At 34.8% G+C, this 15,419-nt stretch overlaps 1 pseudogene; it reads left to right on the forward strand.

Moving 5' to 3' along the window:
* The first annotated feature begins 6,149 nt into the window (after positions 1-6,149).
* LOC115951460 lies at positions 6,150-7,795 on the forward strand (annotated as a pseudogene).
* Positions 7,796-15,419: the final 7,624 nt, after the last annotated feature.

The following is a 15,419-nucleotide window of genomic DNA, read 5'->3' on the forward strand; positions in this document are numbered from 1 at the left end:
ATTCAGCCCTCCAGCTCCAAGCCTTAGGGTGTGTTTGGTTCCTGTAAAATATTTTCTGGTAAATACACATTTTCCAGAAATGCTAATTTCCAGAAAAGGAAAATGTATTCAGGCTGTTTGGCTGTCTTGGAAATCGTTCTACAGAAAATCAATTCCGATGTTTGGTTCGTCCAAACATTTTACGGAAATTGTTTTACGGAAAATCAATTCCAGTGTTTGGTTCGTCCAAACATTTTACGGAAAATGCTTTACGGAAAATCAATTCCCATGTTTGGTTAGGTCAAACATTTTACGAAAAATGAAATTCGTTTTTTATAAAAAATCAATTCCGGTGTTTGGTTTGTGGATCATTTTACAGAAAATATAAAATGTGTTACAAATTCAAGCACCTGCATTATCTAGACAAACCTATAAGAGTACAAAACTAATCATCCACTTCAACATCAAAAATAATCATTCAAATTCAAGAACCTGGATTGACTAGACATATCTTTAACAGTACAAAAATAATCATCGACTTCAACATCAAAAATAATCATTTGAATATACCCATAATATTTATATAAAAACGGCCACATCAATCGTTCACCTGAAATCATTACACCTCCATGGTGTACAAAAATGATACCTATTTGTGGTATCTGAACAGTACAAATACATAATTTGGGCAATTGTATCGTCCCAATAATACAAAAGACTACATATATAATACAATGGTAGGTCAATACTAGTACTACAACAAAAGTTAATTCCTAAATCTACCATCACAGTCAAAATGAAATAAACAAATCAAATTTGTGAGAACAAAAACCCGTCTAACCACAACTTCCTCAACCTAGCATTCTTGGCTAGAAATCCACGAGCTGTCTTCTCATTTTCACAAAGATGGTCGAAGGCAGTTGCGAGCATATCTTCGCTATATCCATCCGCCATCATAGTCATTACCTCATTGTACAGAGCTGTGTAATCCATAGGGCCCCGATTGATTTCTTTCAGAGCCACAGCTATTTCCTTCAGCTGATCAGACAAATCAGTCAGCACACTATCATCAGCATTAGAAAGTGCACGCCCTCTTTTGCGGGACTTGGAAATTCCCGACCTAATGGTGGATGACTCAATTACATTCTTCCCTTTCTCAACCACACCTTCCTCCACATTGTCTGCAACAAACTCCGCACTATCCCCATTGTCTGGCTCATTTTCAATATCCACATAGGACTTAGAAAAGCCACCTGTGGCTGTGTCCTTCCCCACAACAATCACTAATTCATCATAAAAGTCAATTTTTTTGTTTAGATATTCTGCATGCTTTCGATGCACTTGTAAGGGAGAAATGAACGTATATAACAATGCAATAATAACTTCACTCATAAATTCAATATAAAAGGCTACGAAATAACAATTAAAGCAAAGACTCCATACTTTTTCCTACATTTTCTCAGTAATCAAACAAGTAATGCAAGAAAACTGTCAAATAAGGATTGAACAAGTCAATACATTGTGTTACTATTATGCACACTTCACTGCTGAGAGAGCCCAATTAAAAAAAAAAAAAAAAATTACAACAGCAAGCACAAATCTTTTGGTCAAAAACTTTGTTTTCTTTCCTTCACTTTTTCCTGGCAACCAAATAGAAAAATCAAAGAAAACAGTGGGTCCTTAATTTCCTATTATTCCCAAGTCATTGCTGAAAAAAGAAAGTATCAATCTTTTCTTTACTTTTCCAACATTTTATTAGCAACCAAACAGAGAACCAAAGAAAATTATAGCTCAGACACATATACAAATAAAGATAGATGAAAACACATAGGTATGTCTAGATATAATACATAGCTAAGGTGACATGAAAGTTATATTTGAAAAACCTTATAAAAGCAATGGAATCTTAAAAAGAATGACACTATAAATTTCATATAAAAAGCAAAAACATATATTATCATTATATTAAGAAAATATAGTTGGAAGACATGCCATAACTTCTTCTTGGTATGTTTTAGCGTCGCAAGTTATCATTTTCAGATTATCGTCCCAACCAAATCCACTCTTCTTTCTAAGAGTTTGAATAGTGGACCATATGGTCCTTAGAGTTCGCATCCGGTTGTCAACATAGGACGGGTGGCACTCAACCTCGAATTGGGCCGTTATCTCCTTCGCTACAAGAGCGAAGGAGCCGGCCCTGAAAGTATTAGAGGGCTTATTGCCCTTTGCAACCTCCTTTGTAAGTATCCTTAGCATCATTTCATGCATGGGTGGCAACCACCTAAATTGCTTGCTGCTGCTAACTTTCTCTTTGCCCTTTGACATTACTACATATGAAAATAGTATAGTGAGAGTAGCATTTAGTAATTACGCTCGGAACATAAACAACAAATCAAACACACATACAACCACGCTTATAAATGTGCACAACAGAATGAAACATGCTAACATTGGAAATGACAATGTAATACCATCAAATAACTATGTAATGCTGAAAATACTTTTTCATTACACCACCAAAAGTCTATAGTAAATATATTGTCTTTACAAAAAACAAAAAGAAAAAACACATTACAATCATAGAAATATAAATAAAGAACTACTCTCCACTCCTGGTATAATCAGACCACATGGCTTGGCATATCTCATCTTTCTTAGAATTCCACGATCTACTATCTTCGACGGACTCCCGATGTGATTGTGTTTCTTGTTGGTGGTCACTAGACTCTACTTGGTTCATTGCATCTTCCATAATATGGTCATTTGGTTCAACCCCTATAATGTGATTATGAACCGCATAACACGCTAACACTACTTTCACTTGGGTTGGGAAAGACCAAAATGGTTCTGCATCCAACACTCGAAAACGTTTCTTCAACACTCCAAACCCTCGCTCAATGGTAGTTCTCAATGAAGAGTGTTGGAGGTTGAACAATTCTTGCACATTCTCAGGAGGACAATCACTAAACTCTTTCAAGTGATATCTCACACTCCGATAAGGTGACAATATTCCATTTTTATTACCATACCCAGCATCACCAAGATAATATTTACTTACATATATTAAAAAATAAAACCAAATCACTATTATGCTTAGGAAAACACACAATATTTATTAAACTAATAAACCAAAAAGGTGAAATAATCGTATAATACCATCGGGAATTGAAAATCCCTTTGGCCTAGCAAATGCATCATTTAACACACGTGAATCATGTGCACTGCCTTCCCATCCAGCCAATACATAAGTGAACTTTAAGTCAAAACTAATGGCAGCTAATACATTTTGCATGGTTCCATCTTTGCGACCATGAAATCTTCCTCATATTTCAGGTGGCACAAATGCACGAACATGTGTACCATTTATTGCTCCAACACAATCCTAATTTTCGATAGACATAATGGTTTAAAATTACATAAATCTTCACAATTTACAAAAATACACAAGTCGCAATATTTATATTAAAATATGGGTAAAACCTTTTGCTATTCCTTATCTCTGGGGGTGTATCTTTGCTACGTAGACTTATTAGAGCTCTATATAATTTCAGGACCCCCCTAAGGACGACCTTGAAGTATCTATGAACAATCTCAGTTGATCTATAGATCCGACTACCCATTACACGAAACCTCACATTATGACCAATAATGTGTAAGAAAATGAACACTTGTTTCGTAACAGACATGTGAATAGTCGGACGTACGTGCTTCCCCTCAGTGAGGATGTGACATAAGTGGTGGAAAGCTATAGACTTCATCCTAAGTTGATTCACACAATGTCTCTCAGTTCCATGCAGAACACTATTTATGTATTCCTCTCTCTCGGCGGCATGGTTAACATAAGGCGCCCTAAGCAGTTGTCTACGTCTACGTCTCCGTCGCAATTTCCTTAACAATGTAACCCCCACAAGGAGGATAGATGCAACTGAGACAAGAATTGCGGCTTTGGTTTTTTTCTTCATCTAACAAAATAACAAATACTATGGTCTAAGAGGTATGTAAACAAGCATGTTATTGATTACACAGTAAATAAAAATAGCCATAAACATAAAACATCCAAACCACATTGATAATGAGTACCAAATCACATTGCATTCTATTTACACTATCACAATACCATCACATTGACAATTGCACATTGATATATCACAATACCATCACATTGCATTCTATTTACACTATCACAATACCATCACATTGATAACTGGATATTGATATATCACAATACCATCACATTGCATTCTATTTACAATCACCTATATATCCAAAGCACCTTCAATTAAGGTTTAAACACACACATATTCTACTGCAAGAACATAATAACACCAAGCATGGGTCAAGCTCCAAAATTTCTACACATAACCCAACTAGCCAAATTAAAAAAAAAAAAAATCAAAGCAAAAGTTCTACACATAACCCAACTAGCCAAATTCTAAAAAAAATCACAGCAAAAACCAATCATGCATAACCAGTCAAGCTCCAAAATTCTAAAAAAAAAATCAAACCAAAAACCAATCCTGAATAACCTGCAACCAGAAAAGCTCCAAAATTTCATATGCATAACCCATAAATACACAGTTTAATAAAAAATGGATAATTAAAAAAATTAATAAATAAAAAAAAGTAAATAATTATATAAATAATTATATAAATAATTATATAAATATTTATATAAATAAATAAATATATATATATAATGCAGAGATCGGATCGGGAGGTGGGTCGGGAGGATGGGTTGGACCGGTGAGGTGAGTGGATCGGAGGTGAGGTGAGTGTGTGGATGGTCAACCAGTTCTGGAAAACTCACCGTGAGTCTGTGTTTGGCTCGGTGATCGGAGTGGTTGGACCGGTGATCAATTGGCTGAGCTGGCTCCGGTGCGTTGGTCTGGACCGGTGCGTTGGTCTGGATCGGTGTGAGTTTGAGCTATCACTCACTGTGGGTCTACGGCGTTTTTGCATGGTGATCGTCTAGTTGAGCTCGGCGTGACCGGCGTGAGGTAGATCGGTGTCGGTGGCTGGATCGGAGCTCTCGTTCTTTCTCTCGCTCGTTGGCTGGATCGGAGCTCTCGGTGGTTGGATTGGAGCTCTCGTTCTTTCTCTCGCTCTCTCTATGTTTTGCATTCTTTCTCTTGCTCTCTCTGTGTTGTTCTTTCTCTCGCTCTCTCTGTGTTTTGCGTGACCTGGAAATGATTTGAAGTGAAAATGAGAGTGTAAAATCATTTCCGGGTCAAAGGAGTAAATTTCGGTCAACAGGAAGTGATTTTCCGGAAAATTTTATTTTCCGTTGCTACCAAACACGCAGGTTTAGGGGAAAATGATTTCCTGAAATCATTTTCCCCCAAAACAAACGCACCCTTAGTTCTCACCCAATACTCTCAAGCAGGGCGAAACTAGGAATTTTTATTTAAAGGGTCAAATTGTGATACTAATATATTTATCAAGACAACCCTAAGTACACATATATGTATACACACACTTTTTTATTATATATACACACACATATATATATACACACTTTTTATTTGATAAGTTTTATATATATATATATACACACACCCAACCAAAAAAAAAACTTAGTATTTTCAATCAAAATTATGTTTGATGGTGATCTTTCATAAAATAAAATTCAATTTCATTATTTTCATAGTGAAATTCTTAAAAAGTTTCATTTTTAGTACAAATTATCAAATTTTATACTAAAGTAAGTAAAAAAAAAAATCTTTTAATTGAACTAATGAAATTTTAAAAAACATGAATAATCCAAAATTTGGAAGAATAAGTTAACTAAAGAGACATTTCATACGTAGTTTTAGTGACAAGATTTTTTTTTTTTTTTAAAATGAGTCAATAACTTGTTAATCGCCACATAACAAGTTAAAAAAAATAGATTCAAATATGTTTAGTGTCAAACTTTATCAAATATTTAATAGATATAAGAGCATATTTAACAATAAAAAATAGAATTGCAAAAAATAAAGTTATATTTCTATAACTATTAAATTAATTATTTTTTATAAGAGTATCATTGGATTAATTCAAATATTTGGACGGCAACTTTTATTTTTGTAGACTAAATTTTGAAAACATTAAAATAATTATATATATATATATATATATTTTAAAATTTTCAAAATTTGGGGGGCATCCCCCCCATTGCATGGCTCCACCCCTGCTCTCAAGGCAAGTTCTCCACCCTCTTCTCAAACGTCATCGCTTTGCCCAGTGTCCTCACTGCCTGCCAAAACATCGCCACTCCAAAACCCAACAATGGTTTCAGGCTGAACTCCCTTGACTGACTCGCAATCCCTTCTCCACTAAGTCTCAAAGCGATTCGATATCGAAGAAATGGGCAGTCAGCTCTGCGTCAATTGGTTCGATATTGAGGCTTGTTGTGTCACAATGCTACCCTCAAGAAAGAAAGGTGAGTCCTTGGTCTTGCCCAACTTGAAATTAAAGGTTTTGATTGAAGCTATTAGGTTGGTATTAGAAATTGTGTATGATGAGCGGTTTGTAACTTTTTCTTATGGTGGGCGTGTCGGTATGGGACGCCACACCGCCATTATGTCCCTTAAGAACTCGGTAGAGAATCCTAGTTGGTGGTTTAGTGTCACATTTGATAGAGACAGGTTTGATGATAGGCATGTAAATAAGTTGTGTTTGTTTATTGAAGAAAAAATAAAAGATGTTTCTTTGATTGGTTTAATAAAGAGGTTGTTTGAGTGTGAGGTGGTGGGAATTGAAGCAAAGTGAAGGGTTTAAATTTGACTTTCAAATTGACAATGAGGTTCGTGAAATCTTCAGAACTTGGACTGATGAAGTGGTCCAAGATTTCTTGGGTTCCTTGGAAGAGCGTTGGGAATGGCATCGGATGCTTACAGCAGGCGATTTTCTCTCTTTAAGGCACATTAGAGATCAATTACCCCAAGAGCTGGTTGATGCTTATGATAAGTTCCAAGAGCAAGTTGACAAGTATTTGAGTCCGGTCCAATCTAGAAAGGCTTTAAAGAAAGAAGAAAAGAGAGTGGAGGAGGAAGAGGAACAGAAATATGCTAAGAGCATGGTTGAGGATTTGAAGAGGCTGTGTATGAAAGTTGATATGGACCAATAGAACTTGTTAGGAAGGCAGTTAAGATGGCTGGTTTACAAATAACGGGTGTCGCCCTAGGCCAATCAAGTTACTCATTGCTCTTGAAGATACTGATATTATCAAGTGGTATGCAGGAGTAGCGAGAAGGTGGCTTGATTTCTTCTGCTGCTGTCACAACTTCAAGATGGTTAAAACTGTAGTAACTTATCACTTGAGGTTCTCTTGCATTTTGACACTAGCAGAGAAGCATGAGTCAACCAAACGTGAAGCCATTAAGCATTACACTAAAGATTTGAAGGTCTCTGATTTTAATGGAAACGAAGACGTGTACTTCCCCACAGAAAGAGAGGTTAAAATGATGGGAGATCAAAATATTTCGGATCCAAGGCCTGTTGATGGGGCTTTATCTTTGGCTTTGATCAGGTTGGCTTCTGATGAGCCTTCATGTTCCTGTATCGGTCATTTCTGTGACAGAATGGATACTGTTTATTATCGGGTACAGTTACTGCAGAACCGTTTGAATGTGAACCCATCTGTTGAGGACAAGTGGGTCACAGGGATGGGTGCAATTCATGAAAGTCTCAATCAGAAATGCCTCCCGCTCTGTTCTCATCACATAAACGATTTATATATGGGGAATATCACCCTTCAAGACATTGACTGCACCTCGTTTGTGGATGTGGACTGAATGTTGCTTGTTCTGCTGCAGTTTTCTACGTAATTGGCATTGGTTCTGGTGGCTGTTAATATCTGAACCTTGTTCAAAAAATTCTTCTGTATTTCTTTTCTGAAATGAAGCCAGGTAGGTGATGTGTAAATTGTTTGCGTTTTTATTGATTTTTTTTTTTTTTTTGGCTACTAATGTTATTGTCATTTGTGGTGATGAATCCTCATGTGAAGTTTATTATCAAACATTATAGAGAAACATATTCAAGTAGTCATTATCCAATACTTCTCCAGGATTTTGGATGGTTATTTTGTAACTTCTCCAGGTTTTTGTGAAAGTCATCCTTTGTTTTCCCAACCTTGAGCACTTGATTTATCTCATTGCTCAATTTAATATGATGGAATAGGATTACAAAACCATTTTGTCCATGAAAATTATGTCCTTGTGCCTTGCTTAGGTATCCTTTCAATATGATAATCATGTCTTTCCTTAAAACTATTTTTGTGGTGCCTTCTTGCCTTCTTCTATGTAAATATCTAATGTTGACATGCTCAATTTATTCTACAGCATTGTGACTGTCATGCTCACCACACCGGCTGTTTGAGCCTTAATTTTGTTGTTTGTTTCATACAAAACCTTAGGTCTTTGCAATAGATATAATACATTAATCATTTCACTCTTTTTATTTTTTATTTGTAAGTCATACACGGACTAAAAGATTTCCTTTGGCATGTCTGGTGAAAAAGTTAGTGGCTACTGTAACTAAGGAGACCATTTGTTCTTTTCCCTTAGCTTCTTTTGTTTTAACGGGAAATGGGAGTGGTAAAACCTTTGTCTCATTGAAGCTTCTTTCCCATGAGTTTCTAATTTTTGGTTGACCAATTGGAAAGTGTTTCTGGAGATTTATATCTATGTTATTTTTTAAAAATCTTTGTTAATTAAATTTTGTGACATTTTTAGTGAAGAGAACTAAATGCAATTTAGTGCAGACGTTTCTTTGGTTTTTCTGTTTATTCATTGAAACTTCACTAAATGCCACTGAAGTTACACTTTGTAGTTTTTATCCTTAGCTCATTTAAGTTGTTTCTCTTTTAGGGAATTTTTGTCCATATTTGATGTAGGGATTTTTTTTAGCCTTTGGTTGGGGTTCAGTTTTCTGAAGTGTTTAGTGTCTCTTACCTTTGATCTTTCTGATTTTATTTTAACTAATGCTAGAAAACCTGTTCTTCCAACTCTTTTCTTGCTTGTGATAGGTACATGTGAAGAGCTGTTCTCAAGATACTGTAGTGCTAAAAAAAAAAAGCCAAGCTGCTTGATCAAAGTTTTCTTGGCTTATTTATTAAGCAAGATGGCCTGTGCTTGAACTATGTTCTGAATTTTGAGCTTAAGCATCATTATGCTCAGCTTGTGCACTGGCTTGATAGAGGTTCTCCATCATAGATCTGAGGGAATATTCTTCTTCTCAAACTGATCTGATGCTTTCATTTTAGGAATCATGCATAGACAGCAGTACATCACATTCTTCTCAACTTATCTGTTTTTTATTTTTTATTTTTTATTTTTAATTTTGTTATTTTCATTATTTTGTTATCTCTCTGTGGGATTGGAGCACCACATCGAAAATGCCATGAGCTTTTCATGTATAAGACGGATTTTGCTCTCTCTAGTTCTCCATTTGCAAACAAAAGATGAAAAGAGTAGCCATTCCTGTAATAAAAAGCCATCACAGGTGTTGCTTCCTAAGTTGTGCAATAACCTTACCCTTGATGTAGAGCTCATCAACTTTTGAAGTTTATATACTCAAAACAGCTAGCATTTAGAAGTTTTTTGGAGCTTGCAATTAGCTTGGAAGAGAGTAACTAGAATATTGAAACTGGAATGAAGCTCGAGCCAATATTGAGTTCTATAAATTTTTTGCAAGAGCCGAGTCTGAGTAGTAGGAAGTTGGGCTTAACTCAGTTTCTTTTAACTCCTAATTGTATGATTGGCTAACCAAAGGTGTAAAAGTTCAAATCTTAAGAACAACCATTTTTTGCAAAAAGATAATTTTTTTTTTTTTTGACTTGTAAATTTATCTTCATTTTTCTTTGATGATTGACTTGTATTGTAATTATCTCTTTTGCTTTTAGAGTTTAGTCTATGTTTGGCACTTTTGAAAAATGCAATATACTTTTTTTCCCTATAGTTTATCAAAATTTTCAATGTCAGTATTGAACACTTGTTTCCATTTAACTGGTCTTTGTGGTTGTTCGTTGTAGGAATGGCTACTAAGGGGTTGTGTGAGCTATCTTGGAATCAGAGGTACTGGATTTCAAGGTTTTTAAGTAAAAAAGAATATTTCAGAAGGGAATGTGTTGATAATTTTTGTGACGAAGCAGGCAGAGCTTTTGGCAGACTAACCATATAGGCTGAAGAAGGTTTTCTTACTAATGAAGTGTAATGTTTTGTGGGCTTTTAATGTTTAAGTTTTGGTGAGCCAGAAGATATGTCATTGTTTCATTATTTGGCGGTTGCAATATCAAGTTTAATGGTTGTGTGTGTGGAGAAAAGCAAGTCTAGTACCACACCAATTTTCACAACTTTGCCAAATGGCAATTCATGAGTGGTGGAGTTATGAACCCACATGAACCCACCACTTTATTTCCACCACTCTCGAGTCGTCATGTGGCAAAGTTGTGGAAATTGGTGTGGTGCTAGATTTACTCGTGTGGAGAAATGTGGTTTTTGAAGATGGAAGGTAGTTTCTATAAAATATAGATAATAAACTGTGTTGTGTATAGAAAATGGTTTTGAGAAATGAGATGGATAATTAATGATGCAGATTGGTTAAGGAAGAATAAAATATTTTAATATTTTATGTTATTTTCTTTTTCCTAATTGAATTAGGATTTTAATTGTTTTTCTTTTCCTAGTTACATTGTTTTTTCTTTCTCAAGTAGAAATAGGTTTGTTATTTCTTTTCCTAAAAGGAGTAGGAGAAATTCTATTCCTATAAATACTCTTTATAGAGGGGTTGAATATTGTTGTTATGCATTGATTAATAAAAGTATGTTAGAGATGTTTTCTCTATTATTTTGCCTACTAGCCTAGTGTTCTTATGGAACTTAGGTTTTGTGGAAGAGTTGTAGTAATTGTGTGTTACAGATTCTGCTTCTACACCCCTACACTACATCAGTTGGTATCAGAGCCAGGCTAGGTTCCTACTATGGTGCAAAGAGGAGTACATGGGGGAAAACTTGTTGCCATAGATGACGTGTATGAATGCGATAAGGTTGCATGCGATGCACAATTAGAAGCGTTCTTTCAACGAATAGAGGAGTGGTTTGATGCGCTTTCAAAGCAGCTCACTGCCTTAGCCGTTGAAAATCGACCTCAAAACTGCCATCCAAATCCACGTTATGTGAAGGAGGAGGAGTATTTTGATGTCGAGGAGGAGGACTACGATATCAAAAAGGAGAATGAATACATTGAAAGAGTCTGTGTAGTAAATTGGGATTCTCCACCAATTTATAATGACTATCTTGAAGATTTTAGTTAAGGAGAAAAGATTGAGCTTGATAAAAATAAAGTCATATACATACGAGATGAGCCCATAACTCACATCGTTGATGAGATTTTCGACATTCAAAAACAAAAGGTTATTGATCCCTTCTGGGAGGATTTTATTGAACTAGAATTGATAGAGGTCAACAAGAGGTGTGAACGAGTGATTTTAAGTAATCTTTGTGGAGGAGGAAATATGAAGTTTTTGGATGTGTACATGGATTCTTTTTTAGTACTTGCTTCATATATCCCGCCATGGCAAAAGAGGTCAAGAATAAAAATTCGTACATCAAGATTTATTATGAGTGAGAAAAGATTGATAAGTAGCATATTGATTCGTCTCGTCTTGCACAAAAGAATAGGATGGTGAGGATTATTCGGGGTTCCAATTGATCGTGGAAGATTGCCATAAAACTCGAGGACGAGTTTTCCCCAACCTCGAGAGAATGATGTAGATTGGTTAAGGAAGAATAAAATATTTTAATATTTTATGTTATTTTCTTTTTCCTAATTGAATTAGTATTTTTATTGTTTTTCTTTTCCTAGTTACATTGTTTTTTCTTTCTCAAGTAGAAATAGGTTTATTATTTCTTTTCCTAAAAGGAGTAGGAAAAATTCTATTCCTATAAATACTCTTTATAGAGGGGTTGAATATTGTTGTTATGCATTGATTAATAAAAGTTTGTTAGAGATGTTTTCTTTATTATTTTGCCTACTAGCCTAGTGTTCTTGTGAAACTTAGGTTTTGTGGAAGAGTTGTAGTAATTGTGTGTTACAGATTCTGCTTCTACACGCCTACGCTGCATCAATTAAGATTAGATGTTTCCTTCTGGATTTTGCTGGTTTTACTTTGAGACACATAATCTCTCTCTCTCTCTCTCTCTCTCTCTCTCTCTCTCTCTCTCTCTCTCTCTCTCTCTCTCTCTCTCTCTCTCTCTCTCTCTCTCTCTCTCTCTCTCTCGATATAAAGAAGTAATATCTCAACCTCTGACCAAACTATTCTTACTTGTCTAGGAAACACCCTCAAACCTCATAAATTAATAATGTGGTGAATTGAACCCTGAACCTTTGGGTTTATGTCATGTGCCAAACCTATCTCAACACATTCAAAATACTATCATGGTGGGGACCTAGTCTAAACAGAAAAAAGAATGTTTTTAATGATGATGTGAATTAGATTATCCAATAATCAAATAGTTGAGATTGAATTATTTGGCACTTTAGAAGTAGAAGAAAATTCTTCCAAGTTTGCTTCAAATATGAATTCTTTTGTTGCTTTTAGTCCAACTAAATCTAATAAAGAGTACGCAAAGAATTTTGAATCAGGAAGAGCATAGACACTAGAAATTCTACTAGAAGTTGTCAACACTCGGTAACGCAAGGCATTTTAATAGTTGCTTATTGTGGACTAATAATCCATCTCTTTTCATCAGTAATGAGATATTGTGTAAAAGGAAGTAAAGCGGATTCAGATGTAATCTATTTGAGTTCATTTTTGCAAATTTGGAAGTATTAACAATGGCAATGTAGTTACTGAAGCTCCTTCAATGGTATTCACCACTAATTGGTGCTAATGCAAGTGCCATAGAATGCCAAATTAGAGCTGTCACCCGAGAAATGTTCTATAATAAGCATTACCAATACCAGAGTTGCCCAAATTTCCCTTTTTCAACTCTCAAAATGTCCCACATCTTTGTAAACATTGCCTTAGTGGCCAAATGCAAAAATTCCCTTCACAATTCTGAATTCAAAGTTTCTACACCTTTAGAACTAGTCCATACTAATGTCTAGGGACTAGAACCTCTCACATCAGTAAATAATTTTCTTCACCATCTGATCTTTGTGAATCATTTCACTAGATTACATAGTTGTATCCGTTACAAAATAAATCAAAAGTATTTGCTATATTTTAGTATTTTAAAGCCATTATGGAAATATACTTTTCATCCAAACTTAGTGCCTGCTTGTTTCAGCTTTCCCAACCCAAAAAACACTTTTTGAAACTATAAATATAATATATATGCATTTGGTGATGTCTAAAAAGCAACTTTTTAGAAAAAGTTGCATTTTGCAAATGTGAAGAGAATGCGTGTTCTGCCAATGGAGTTGTGAGGAGCATTTTCCAAAAACCTGTGCGCGTTGATAAATCCTACCATTGGACTCTAGGTGAAGTTACCAAATTTCGCTTCACATTTTATTGAAAACCCAAAAGAGATCAGCTAAGGAAAAAAAAAAAAAAAAAATTTGTTGAAAACCCAAGTTCAATTCAGCTGAGGAAATCAGCTAAAGAAATCACCAAATTGCCCTTCACATTTTATTGAAAACCCAGGTTCAATTCAATAACAAATTTCCAAATCCAAACACAAAAAAAATCTATAACAAATTCCCAAATCAGCTAAGGAAAAAAAAAAAAAAAAATCAATCCCTTACAGTAACAGTTTGAACTTCGTCTATTTGGGCGATTATACGAACCGGAGTAACGACGACAAAGTCGAAGCCAACAAAAGAGAGATTGTGAGACAAGAGTAGAGGCATGTCATCGTTAAACTCCGTCTCTACGCTGCAGAAGCGGGATTCCTTTTCCCCTGACCTTTCACCTAGCGGCATTTTCTTTGGGTTTCTTAGTCATTGTTGAACTTCGTCGACATTGATCTTTCTCAGTTCTCACTCTCTCCTCTTTGATGAAGTAGTAGTTTAGAGGAGGTGAAACAGAGTTATAAGTTTGTGTGTTTTGATGGGATAGAGGGAAAGAAACTTGCAGACGAAGTGGTAAGAGAAAAGAGAGAAAGGAAGAAGAAAAAAAAAAGAAAAAAGAAAGAGAGCTCTGCGGCAACTAGAACGTTCTGGAGGAAGTGGTAGGGAAAAAGGGGGGGGAAAAAAAAAAGAAAAAAAAAAGAGAAGGGTATGTGTGTGGAGGAGAAAAAATGAGGGAAAAAAAAGAAGAAAAAAAGAAGAAGGAAATATGGATGAAAAAAAAGTAAAGAAATAAAGGAAAAATAAAATAAAAAATGAGAAATTAAAATTGAGAAATGCTATCACAATATTTTCACAATAAATCTTAAGTAGTAGGTTATTATTAGTTAATATTGGTGAGAAAAAAATAATTTTTTTAGAAACTTTGAAAGTTCTTTTTAGAATAATTTTTTAGAAAGTATTTTCACAATACTTTATATATATTGTCTTTTTTGGTAATTTACCACTCAAACTGCCACTTTTATAAGTGCTAGCCAAACACTCAATTTTTTCAAAAAGCATTTTTTAACAGATTTTACCAAACACTCATTTTTTTTTAAAAACACTTTTTCATAACCGCACTTTTTGAAAACTCCACTTTTTCAAAAAGCCCAGATTTTAAAAGCTGAACCAAACTCACCCTTAAAATCCTAAGTGACTAAAGATGAATTTACTCCAACCAAAAAGGTTTTAACCTAGTGTACAAAACACTCACTTTTAGTAGATTTAGAAGAGGATCCCCTGATGTTAATATAATTCTTAATGGAGGGGTTGCCAATCGAAATGATCCCCTAATGTTAGGGGAGAGGATCAAAATGTTAAGGCTTTAGGAAACAAAATAAATATAACCTTAAACTTTAGGGGTGTGTTTTACAATTTAGTCCCTACAATATTATCATATTAGATTATTTCAATTTCAATTTCAATTTGGGTATGATATCGATTTTGTACGCATTAGATAACAAACTGCAATAATGAGGGCAATTTAATTGGTGTTGTGGGTCCACGAATCATATGTTTTGCATGTGATTGTAACTATGCCTTTTTGTCCAAGATAATCTCAATTTGGACGAAAGGGTGAATATTGTGGCAGTTCTCTCAAATTTGGGGGATAATTGAGCAAATCAAAAGTTCGGAAAGAGATGGTAAAACTGGATAAAGATTCTAAAAAATAAAATGTCAACTTTAAAAGTGTCATTGATTTTCTTACAACCTACTTTGTGTTTTTGTCTTGTGGCGTTTCAATTGAGCAACATCAGTCCATCTCAAATGTGAAATAATTGGTAAAATTTTCGGTATTGGTTGGAGGATTGTAATTTAAAACCAATATAAAATATGGGTTTAAAAATGTAATTTACCACAAGAAAAGAAGAAGAAAAGTTTGCTATTTGCAAAGACCTGGCCACCTTG

This window comes from Quercus lobata, chromosome 7 (genome assembly GCF_001633185.2).
Source record: "Quercus lobata isolate SW786 chromosome 7, ValleyOak3.0 Primary Assembly, whole genome shotgun sequence".
Lineage (NCBI taxonomy): Eukaryota > Viridiplantae > Streptophyta > Magnoliopsida > Fagales > Fagaceae > Quercus > Quercus lobata.